We start from the raw sequence: 12422 nt of genomic DNA, 5'->3' as shown, positions 1-12422 counted from the left end.
TGGTACTCCCATATCTAATAAGAGGCGCTTCTTAAAGTGAGATGAATAAAAAAGCTTTTGAAAGAAATTTAAAGTAAAAAAAAACTTCATCTCAACCGTAACTCAAATCCATTGTTTAATTTTGTTAATTATTAATTTTTCATTATGTTGTGAATTAATTGAAGACAAAAGGGACACCTAGGATTCGAGTTGGACTTGAGTCCTTGTTTTGAAGACTTGCGACTCGACTTATTATCACAATCAAAGCTCGAGACTTGATTGGGAATCTATAGCTAGGACTAGAGAACTCAAAAGCTTCTTTATACGGACAAAAAGCCTAAACTCTATGGATAATGTATTATAATTATGAACTTGACATAATCTCAAAAGAAATAGTATCAAAATATACAGGGACTTAGACTAACATTATGACGACTTTTTCCCACGTCTGCTGAATTCTAATCAGCTTTTGACAAGGACTCATGGAATGTCTCCTTGAGTAACATTAGTTTTCAAGTAGCCTTTATTATTGAAACTCATAATATTTACATACTATAGTATTTTCTACGATCCTATGATTTTGAAATAAAATAATATCCTGTAACACAAGAAGAAAATATCTAATGTAATCTGCATTTATCTTCTCTTCCAGGAAATATTAGTATACTATTACTAATATTCTTATTTTATCTCTGATTTATAAAGTAATAATACCAGAATTCCTATAATTCAATGTGTTTACCCAAGATTTGAAACTATTCCTATTGAATTTACAAAAAATATAATTTAAAATGTGTAGTTTTTCACAAAATACTATTGTCTTTAGTCATTACTTACTTCAAAAATATAATTGGTTATTTATAAATAATAAATTTTGCAAAATTTGATGAATTGCTTTTTAATTTAAATAACTTCGCCTAATAACGAATTTGGAAACTTCGAAAATGTTTTTTTCCATCTACATATCTTACCAATATATATGAAGGGAGGATAACATTGCTGAAGGATTGGAAATATTAGAAGTAGATAGTCTTATAATTTGAAATGAAAAAGTTATCAATCGTATAGATTAAGATGTACTTTTAGTTTATAAAATACAATATTTATTATTATACACAATTAAATTCCTTATTAAATTGATTTAGCTGTTTGTTTGTAAAAGATAATGATTTTATTATTATCAATTAGTTAATAAAATAGTTCGGCTTTATTGTAAAAGTAAATAGTGATCCCGTTTGGTTTTGATTTATAAAATTAAATATAATGGAAGAAACAAAGATTGTTAGTTCAACTTTCTCTGACTTTTTATGTATATAAATAATTTGATGTAGACTAAGATATATAATATAATTATATATTTATTTCTCAATATGGATAATATATTAACATTAAAACAAAATTATTCATAAATTTAATAATAAACAAAATTCCTTATTTAGTTTATTAACAACTATAATTAATTATACGAGTATAACATAAATATAAACAAATAATTTTAATATGGGTTCTTATCTTTAACCAATTATTACGAATGCAAGAAATAGATAACAAAAAAACAACTGAAAAACGAATAATTTTCTAATTCCTTGTTAAGATTTATGACTTGTATTTTGTACAAAGGAATTTCTTGTACGATTTTTTGTATTGTTTTTTTTTATGGAATGTGTACAATTTCTACATTTTTTTATCTCCTTTTTCAAAAATTTACTGAGCAAATTACATCCATCACGTAAAAAGAATTTCTTTTTTATTCTTAGCAATTTAAACACATCATTTTCTTATTTGTCTGGAAGTTATCATTCCAGATTAAAAGATGTAGTTAAATTCATATTTGTACTATCAAATTTACATAATGCACCTTGTAATATTAAAAAAACAATATTTTTTTTTTAAATGAAGCAACAGAAAATGATAAGTTATACTTCTTATGAATACCTCAAATATAATGAAAAAGTATCTTGAATCAAATATTTGGTTGGTAAAGATAAATTTACCGATTTTATTTTGTTAAATTGATAGATGTTGTAGGAACAGAATTTGACAAAGGAAACAAATCCTTATGTTTAAAAGTAAATGGTAAATGGAAATCGTTCTCTTGAGAAGCAGGAATATTAACTAATTTTGTTTCGGATAAGTTCCATTCGTTTTTATATACTTTAAGAAAGGCTTCTTTTTTATCCTGACATTTACAAAATATACGGTAGATTTGGAACCCGTAAGGTATATTGGAACCATATAAAATATCATAGATGAAATGAAGATATTATCGTATAGTTGAAGTTGCAATACAAATATTTTTGTTCTGGTTTCGGTAACAAAGTTTGTATCAATATTTCAATACATTTCTACTTTTTTAATTATTTTATAAAACAAAAATGATTTTAAGGGAAATTAATATCGATAAAAAGTATGAAAATCAAACAGGGTCATGCTTTTTGTAGTTCTGCTCCTTAAATATATGTTTTCCTTTTTCAGGGTACGTGAATACGTTAACGTTTTATTTTTTAACATACAGATATATTAGATAGCCAGTCAAAATTAATCTAGGAAACCTTTTCGAAGAAAACTTAGGCAAGGATATTTTTTTTGGTTTGTATAAGTTTAATGAACAGGCTGGATCGTTCTTAACATATCATAGCGCAGAACGTAGGATATTGACGATTGAGTGAACAAAAAGATTCAATAATGCCTTCAAGGGGTGAATTAGAACAAAAAAATCGAATTTTAATAAAAAAATGTTAGTAGGAAATTTACCATAGGTCGATAAACATAAGAAGGAAGATACGACGATGACAATGATGATGACCCCGATGAAAGAGCAAAAACGAGCTTGTGAGGAGTCCATTTAAAGAAATGAACAATACCTTTAATTAGTGGTAACAATCTATCAACATACAATGTCCAAAATAATGACAAAATATAAGAATCAATTTGCAGGAAGAAAGTGAACAAAAATAGTCAATAATAGAAAATACTTAAAATATCCACTTGAGAACACATATAATAATGTGTTGACTCTGGAATTTAGGGATCAGAACGAAACGAAGAAAAGGGCAAAACATACCATATCAATAGAAATTTATGAAGAAAATTATGTAAGGAAGCTATGAAACTGATGGAAAATTACCTTCGAAAACAAATTAATGTGGAATTATAACTAGTGGGTTAAAAGCAGTGTGAAGATGAGTGTTTTAATTCAATTTACATGGCTTTATGTTGCCTAGCAAAAATGCTGAATTAAGAGATATATCATATGAAGATTGGATATCAACACTAAACAATACAAAAAATACCTTTTGTCCAAATCAACTGAGATGTTATTTTAAGAGGATATATTCAGTTGCCGAAGCTAAGAAAATGGTTAAAATCAGGAAGAAGATTGGAAGAGAAAGTCAAGTTCAATATCAGGTATAAATACAAATCATAAACATGAGAAGATAAGACAAACTCAAAGGTGTTCTTGTTGTGGAAGAAGTTATCTTAGAAATTTATACTTGCTTTGATTTACACATTAACTGGAAATGATCTATTTATTTATACTGATTATAGGAAGAAAATAATTAATATCAAAAATAGATAATTTTCGGTTAATGTGTAAATAAAAGCTAGTATTTTTCAAATCCAATCCAATAAAAGTATTTGGTGTAAAGGAGAACGTAGATGATGGAATGGTATCTCCAGAAAAAATCTAAGTACTAAGAAAAATAAATGGATAAAAGTAGTGCCGGATACTGGGGCTGATATAACTTTGATGAGTCTTGTTAATCTGAAGAGTGTGGGATTATGTACAAAATTTTGGAAAACAATCTTGAAGAACAATTATCAAGTGTCGATGGGTCCAATTTGAGAATGATGGAGAAAATACATATAACATTAGTGTTAAATAATGTTTGAAAAGAAGAAACTTTTTTTTAATGTAAGAATGTTACTGAAGTATTTTTATCCAAAATATATTATTATGAGTTTCAGCTAATTCCAGGAAATTTTCCCAATCAGATTCAAATAACATCATTAAATAACAAAATGAATGAAGATGTGGAGCAAATTAAAAAGTGATTGATGGGAATATTCTATGATGTTTTTTATAATGAACAAAAGTTAGAACCAAGGAAAATATTGTTGAAAGATAGTTATATACCTTATGCAATTCATTCTATATACCATTTGCCAATAGAGATAAAGGAAATGGATCACATAAAGAAAATGGGAGTGATAATTGAAGAAGGGGACGAGGCTATTGAATAGTAACACCCGTTAGTAGTATTTCCAAAATCAAATGGGAAAAATCGATTTTGTGTTATTTTATTACTAGAACGACGAAGGTATCATTTTACCAAGGAAATATTGTGAGAAACTTCTTGATTGTATTTGTTTAGAAGCTCTTGAATTTTCATAAATCATTTTCTTAACCACAAAAGACGAAATTAAAATTAGTAATAGTTTGGATGATATAGTGAACAGTACTTAAACAGACGTGGGTATCATATTTGATATCCAATCATTTCAAATAACCATTTTGTTCTGCAATACAAGCTCAAACATGTTTACACATGGATGAAAAACTCAATAATTTTTTTTTTGTACCTTATTTGTATTAATCTAACATATATTTTCCTGAGCTAATCATTTTGATTCCCCTATTTGTTGTCAGACAAAAAATTATCCATTCAAGAAATAAGATATTATTTGTGTCTACAACGTACACCAATTGAGAAGGAGAAGATTTTGAATTGGAATCATATGAATAATATGTCCATCCAGCACAATCAAGTACGTCTGATTTTAATGAGTAATCTAAAGTTTTTGACAAGACTCTCGTTATCTAATCTTGTTAAAAGCGTTTATTACTTTTGGTAGACGTTATTTTTATTTTCTTTTTGACAAATTAGTGTATTTTACATTTTAAAAATGATAGGATGTATTTAAGTGACGACTTGATTTCTGCCTTCTAATCAACATAAATCAACCAAATTATTAGGATAATCATTGTTTGTCATCGTTCTCCAAAAGAAATACCTCTTGAACAAAAGGCTTCCAAAAAAGCAATTAGTTTATGATTTTTTTTTGTAAATTGTGTCTAAAGATTCATTTCTCAACATCAAAAAAAAAAATAATAATTTTGATCTTTGCTCCCGACAATATGTGTGAAAGCTTCTACTGAACAAAAATGTTACCAAAATAAATTAAGTATTATAATTAACTAAGTAAGGAGTTGATATGCTAGATCAATGGCAAGACTTTTTTCAATCAAAATGTCTTTTTGCCGATGGCCTTACCAAGTTTTTTATAATATTTTGAATTTTGCTGGTTGAAATCCTGTTATCTTTTACAAAGAAGTGACGGGTAGCACATCATTTTCAATTTTAGCAACCACTAAAACTTAAAAGTATTAAACAAATAACTGGTTTCATTTTTGATATCCACCGTTGTTAAGGTGGATCGTTACCATCCGTCTTTCTATTGGTAAAAAATTAAATGAAGAAGTTTAACCACCAACTCATCCTATGAGGACTTCAAGAGATGTTGTTTTGAGCTTACTTATAAGGCAAATATTTTGCAGCAATGGATACGTAACAAGGCTAAGAAATTGGACTCGTTTTATTACTCGTTGGCGAAGATATGTATTTAAAAGAACACAAATGCATTTTGTTGTACAAAAGATACATATTGCATAAGTAGAGATGAAATTTTCAATAATTTAGCATACACATTTAGAGTAGTAAATGATTTTTTAACATATCAATGGATTTAGAAGACCATGTTTGTATAGTATAGTATCTATATTATAGGATTTTGGATAAATAATGAGAGAAGAACATTATTTTAAATCCGGATAAATTTATATTTGCTCAACCAATAATAAAATTTTGAGGGTATTACATTTTTAAAGGGGGAACGGAAAATGATAAATTTAGTGCAATTTGTAAATTTCTTAATCCAAAAAAAAAAATAAAAAATCCTACGAGTTTGTTGTAATTAGGCAATCAAGGGAGTTCATTTTCACGAACCATAAATGAAGTAATGGGGCCCTTAAGAGAATTAATATCATGAAAAGTTGAATTAAGTTGGACTACGAAACATACCATATCCACGAACAAATTGAAAGAAATGTTGACTTAACAACCTGTATTAGTACAATTAGATCTAAAATTTCAGACATACGTTAAGATAAATGCATCAAAAGTTAAATTATCAATTTTGGGTAGAATGGAGGAAAGGAACTGATCATGAGATCCCAGACGTATTATCAAGGTCACTTGTGTCATCTCCAGGAGTTAATGATAATCTTTATGAAGGAGTTGGCTACCATAGAGATGAAGCAATACTGAATCCAATGATTAGAATAAGTCAACTGGAAGAAGAAGTGAAAATAATTAATCAATTACTAGAGAATATTCGTAACAATTCTTTCAGGCGATCATGAGTATATCGAATTATTAAATGCAATTAACAATAATGTAATTTGAGTTGAAGTGAAACTTGATATAATTTTTTTTCCTGAATTGAGCACTGAGAAAGGCCTCGTTTTACATACATATCGATTAATAACTCATAAAAGTAAAAGATTTCGTAAAATCTTTACTATTCACATCAAGAAATAGAACGGAAGGAAAAAGATATGAGCCAGACAAACGGTTTACTGGCTGAGAATGAATATGCAAATACAAGAAATTGTCATTTTGTAAATGTATAGAAACGTTAACACCTTTACCAAAGGAATCACTTTTCGACTCCAATAAGACTGTTTATTTGCTGACCTGTTCGAGGGTAAGGTTAAATATTATATCGTTTATGTTGATAGACTATCTGGTTACCCATTCATAGAACAGTTTAATAGAATTCCTCATTCTAAGGTTGCAATTTTGTAGTGTTGAGGAAGATATTTTCTGAGACTGGAATTTCTAAGATGTTCAGGACAAATATAGACCCACAAAATTAATCGAGCTTCGTCTCAGATTATTGAGTTTAGAAATACCTCGAAGATTGATGGAAAATCAAAAAAATAAATCTGATTTGGTCATCAAGACTGATCTAACACACAACAACATTAGAAAAATTATGATACAACGCACAGTGTTTGATTTAACAATAAAAAAAACGTCCAAAAACCTAAATAGTAATAATGATAAATTATGTTTTTTTGTATACTTCTAATAAAAATGTTTCTATATTTTGTTGTTCAGGCATTAAAATAATTTAACGAGCATTAATATTTTTTTTTAATTTAATGCGCAAATATATTATACGTATGAGAATATACCAATAATATATTACCATCTAGTTAAAGTTTGAAAGCAATTAAAAGTATTGGACACAATTTGTAAATAAAAATATGTCAACGCATTATTTAAGCTAATTATTTTACAGTAATTTTTCGTAAATGTTATATTAATAAATAATATAAAAAAATATTTTTTGTTTTTATTATTTTACTATTTTTATGATTTAAATACATAAAATTATTTATATACTTAATGTTTTAGGATACAAGAACAAATGTGTACAAAAAAAGGGTGTATTTAGATACGTCATTAATGAAGAGTATGAAAATAAGATAAAAATAGCCAATCAATCAACTTGTGAGTGAATCTTGATTCTGTTACAGTGCAAGTTATGTCAGCTGAGTGATTCATTATTGTGATTACTTATATTTTATAAATGTGTGTAATAATAAATAATTAAAACTGATATATATATAATCTGCTTATAATCTCACAAATATAGAAATAAAACTTATTAGACTTCTCTTATTGAGTTTTGTAAAAATAATATGATAATATTATTAATAATTAACATTCTATAACATAAAGATATATAAAGACCTATTAATATAGACATCAATTTTATTAGTGTTGAACGATTTTATAATGAGTATTGTCTTCACTATAACAAAATGGAAAGATATAATAGTACTTTGGTTGACCTTAAGTTCATTGAAAGAATCTACAGTATTCTTTAAGCGATGTCTTCTGCAAACACTTTTATTAATGTGGATAAATTTCATGACTGCACTATCAAAACGGCCGACACTTATGATAATCCATAAAATTGATATATGATGCCTCCCTCTATCCATTACGTCTGGATTCATAGATAGGTACTTAAGTCTCCTATTTTTCCAATTTTGGCTATATTTTGATGGAGCTGGAGAAACAGTAAATAAAGAAAATACATATACCAGACCTAATCACTCAATAAAATTATCAGGAATTAACACGCTTAGCGATCAGATTCATCATCTTCTAATAAACAGTGTTCCTTTAGTACCTCACCTTGGAATGGAAATAAACAAGAGTAAGTGGCAGATGCTAAATCATTATTGTATATTCTTACAGTAAATGATGCAAGGACGAGGATTTGATTCAATATTTTAGATAATTATATATTAAATAGTACTTGATAGAAGAGTGATTTTTTAATATAAGATTGCCAATGATGTTGCGTATATAATGTATTGCATATTAGTTAATGATAAAATATTATATATAATTCTGTTCATAAGGAAATAATCAGTCGTATCGTTGTTTGAACGTTCTAAACATAACAACAAATAGATGAATTCTTCTTGTCAAACGAATTTTTCTCATGTGTACATTGGATAGATCCCCAAATATAAAGTCGTTTGTTCGATAATTAATTTATTACTACCCATGCCAATAATCAGATCAAATAATTGAGTTTTATTAGCCACGTTAAAATGCTAAAGATGATTGTTTATGTCAACCTATGTATTCCTTGAAAATGCATACAAATAACAAATAAAAGGTGTTTTGGCAAACACAATATTTGTTTGTACTTTTGATGTTGAAGGTAAAGATAAATGACAAAATTTTAAATGTCTTGATATACCTAAAACTACTTTTATACTGTCTTTATTTGTTTGATTCTTTTCAAGCGAACTTTGTTTGAGCAAAAGTTGAAGTTTTGTCTTCCAAGGGGAATAAATCCAAAAAACATAAAAGTAGACGGTTCATTTCTCACTTTTTTGAGAATTGTTAAACTCTCATAGGCTAAAAGTATGGATTTGGGTAAAATACGATGACTGAAATTTTTTTGAACAATTTTTAAATGACCTAACGTCCTATAAGTTAAAAAAAATCACCTTTTCCCCGAAAATTTTGTGTTTTCTTTTATTATCTCGTAACCATAAGAACTGATGATTAAATATATTTAACAACTTTTTTGACATAAGTAAATTATCTTATTAAAATATGAGTATTATTTTGTTCTTTTATTAGTTTATTTGATTTTAAATGGAGTATGAGTGAATGATATTATATAACCTAAAGCTCAGTTTAAAAATTTCTAATAAATTGATTTAGTATAGACCCTGAGGATTTTATTTATAAAGGTGAGATAATTTATTATTGTATTGTATAGTTGGGCTTATACTAGCTTAATTTTGTAGACAGATTATTATCTATTTTTTTTAATTAAATAGCAAAATCGCAATATATTAAAAGTTTTTATTTGCTCCTTTTGTTACAGTAAGTCATTGAATTTCTTTACAAATTTTTTTTTAATATACAAATTTCAAAATTATGTACTGTTCAATTTTTGCTTAGAATAAAACAATTATACATTATATCTAGAATTGTAGAAAATATGACCATAGACCAACATGATAATTTTTTAGTTGCAACCTTATAGGTTTTTTTTTATTTTTAGAAGCTATTATTATTATTATTATTTTAGTCTTGAAAGAACATCAAAATCATATAGTATTTACTTATTCTTTAAATATGAAGAGTAACACTAATGATAGGAGTTCTTTGTGTAACTTTGTTTTAGAATCAGAGTTAAAATTGAAATAGACTTCAGGATAATATTTGCACATGTCCTTGCAAGATATCAAATAGATTTTGTGTGTCTTTTATGGGTACTCACACCGATGAACCGAGGAGGCTGAATTGATCATAGGTTCTTCTATTGACGGATTCGCCTATTTTTTTATAGGGAGGGGGGCATATAAGGGGGTTTATTCTATTTATAAATCGAAAAGAACCCGGCTTCTCATAAAAAAACATGTATAAAAAAAAGTTATGGACAAAAAACAAAAAAATGACTAATAAAATTTCCAATAAAATATTGGATTCGTAGATAAAATAAAGCATTTGTAATTTTTTTTGTAGATTTATTAGCATATAAATATGGCATATAAAAATTTTGTTTAACTGAAATATCTACATGATTTTTCATTTATTTTCTTTTTTTCCATCAAACGTAAATTTTTAATATAAAATGCTGCAAAAATGATGCAGGTTGTTTAAAATTTTAAACCCTATTATTTTAATAATAGTTTATTCAATTTATGGAACATTTTGTATGAATTTTTTTGTAATATTTACAAAAAATGAACCAGTTACCGAGGGTTATTTTTTATTGTCATTATTTTCTATTACTTTTATTGTTTTTGCAAGTACAAAAAAAATATTGGTAGGCTTGTGTTCCTTGTTACAATGCCAATAAAAGCTTTTTACTACTTTTTATTTTGCAAAATTAGTGCAAAATATTTTTTTTACAATTTTCTTAAGGAATTTCGATTTGGCAATTTATTGATAAGAATAAAGGATGTAAATCGTATATAGACAAAGCTTTCATGTATAAATTTTGGTTCTTAAAATTTGATGTTTACTACACATTTAAAAAAAAAATTCATAATGATGAATTTACAATTTACTAAGGATTGCCCGCACCAAATGGTTATAACCATTAAGAAGAAATAACATTGACCATTCTCAATAAAATTTTTTGCTTTCTTCTTGGCACCAAGAATGCCGGGTAACCTTTTGCTAGTTAATAATTAAAGAATAAGGAGGGAGAGAGCAAGCTCTAATTAATCCCTCCCTTAAAAAATTTCGGTGACCTTACACAGTGATTATCAATAATAATCAATATATATAATTGTCTTAGTTTTGCTCAATTTTCGTTGAACACCTCCAAGAGGTCTAACATTCAATTCACGAGTCTGTCAAAGCCCAGGAGGATCTTGGACCTATATGAGTGGGCAGCATATATTACTAGCTTCACTTTGCTTTTTTTATAGCAAACTGGCAAGTCATATTTTGTACAACTTTCATCATATCGTCTCTTCACTAACATATTTCATTGACAAATTATATCTTTAAAAATAAAATGTCGTACACAGATTTTTTTTTAATTATTATGAATATATTATGAGATATACGTACAATGATCATTTATCAATGTGATATATATATATATATATAATCGTTTATCTTAAGAAAAATGGTTTTTATAAGTTCATTTATTACATAAAAAATATGAGTGAACTGCCTTCATAATTTATCTTTCTTTGTGCCACTTTGTGGCATTCAAACTTTGCTTCAATTATATTTAGAGATATATATATATATTAAAATATGTATTAATAATATCATTATAAAAAATGTATTTATAAATAAGATTATGAATAGGACTTTAAAAAAGGGTATGAATGATTTATATTTTGTTGTTCAAGCTAAAAGTATATCAATGAAACATCAATATGTAAATATGTAAAAAAAATCAATATTTCCTATATGTTTATAGTGTTTTAATGACGTCAGATATTGCATACCCGGTGCGATGCTAAAATATATCTTCGCATGAAGATACGCATATTCCTTGACACAGAAAATAAAATGTAGAGGCTTACCTCCTTCGCTAGTTCGGGGTAAATTCCCGGGGGATAATTGGGTTCAGCAAGTTTTACAACACTCCTGCTCACAATGTCAAACCTGCTCATAGATGGTTCAGCAATATTATCAATTTCTGGCCATAATAAATTATGGCCCGTATTTATCTAACACCAACCCTTTGGACAACGCCTTTTGATCGTTTGTAGAGTCCAGATCCTGTACCCTTAGACATAAAAGCATCACTCCCAAATAAGCCACCGTAAATAAATACTGAGCAAGAATGTTCAAAGAGTACATCAAAAAGACGTGTCAACCCTTTAGGAGGCGTGTTGAAGGCATCGTGGATGTCAGACGGGGTTACATAGAAAATAAGAAGAGACAATATAGTGTTTCAGCTGATCTCCCACATTTTTTGTACATATTTATTAGCTAAAGAAATATATTTCTTTAAAGTTAAAAATATTAATTTTTCATATTTCAATGTTACACCTGTTAATATTAAAAAAAAAATTGAGTCATGTTGTTGGCAAAATTATAAAATAAAATGATCCTGTATGTTAAGATAAGTTGACCTTAAAAGGAAAATATTGCTCTTTTGAGTGTGGTTACATATATTGCTTAGAAAATCAGACCTTTTTGAATTAAATTTATTAATTTGTTTCCACTTTGATTATTCTCTATTATAATAGCATTATGTGCTTATTTTAAAACAAAGGCCGCAATAAATGTTATCTTAACTCTGGTGCTTATACATTTAAACTAATCTTTTTATTAAAGATTTTTTAAGCCTTTCAATCATAA

Source organism: Lepeophtheirus salmonis, chromosome 7 (genome assembly GCF_016086655.4).
Source record: "Lepeophtheirus salmonis chromosome 7, UVic_Lsal_1.4, whole genome shotgun sequence".
Lineage (NCBI taxonomy): Eukaryota > Metazoa > Arthropoda > Copepoda > Siphonostomatoida > Caligidae > Lepeophtheirus > Lepeophtheirus salmonis.
This window is presented reverse-complemented; position numbering follows the sequence as displayed.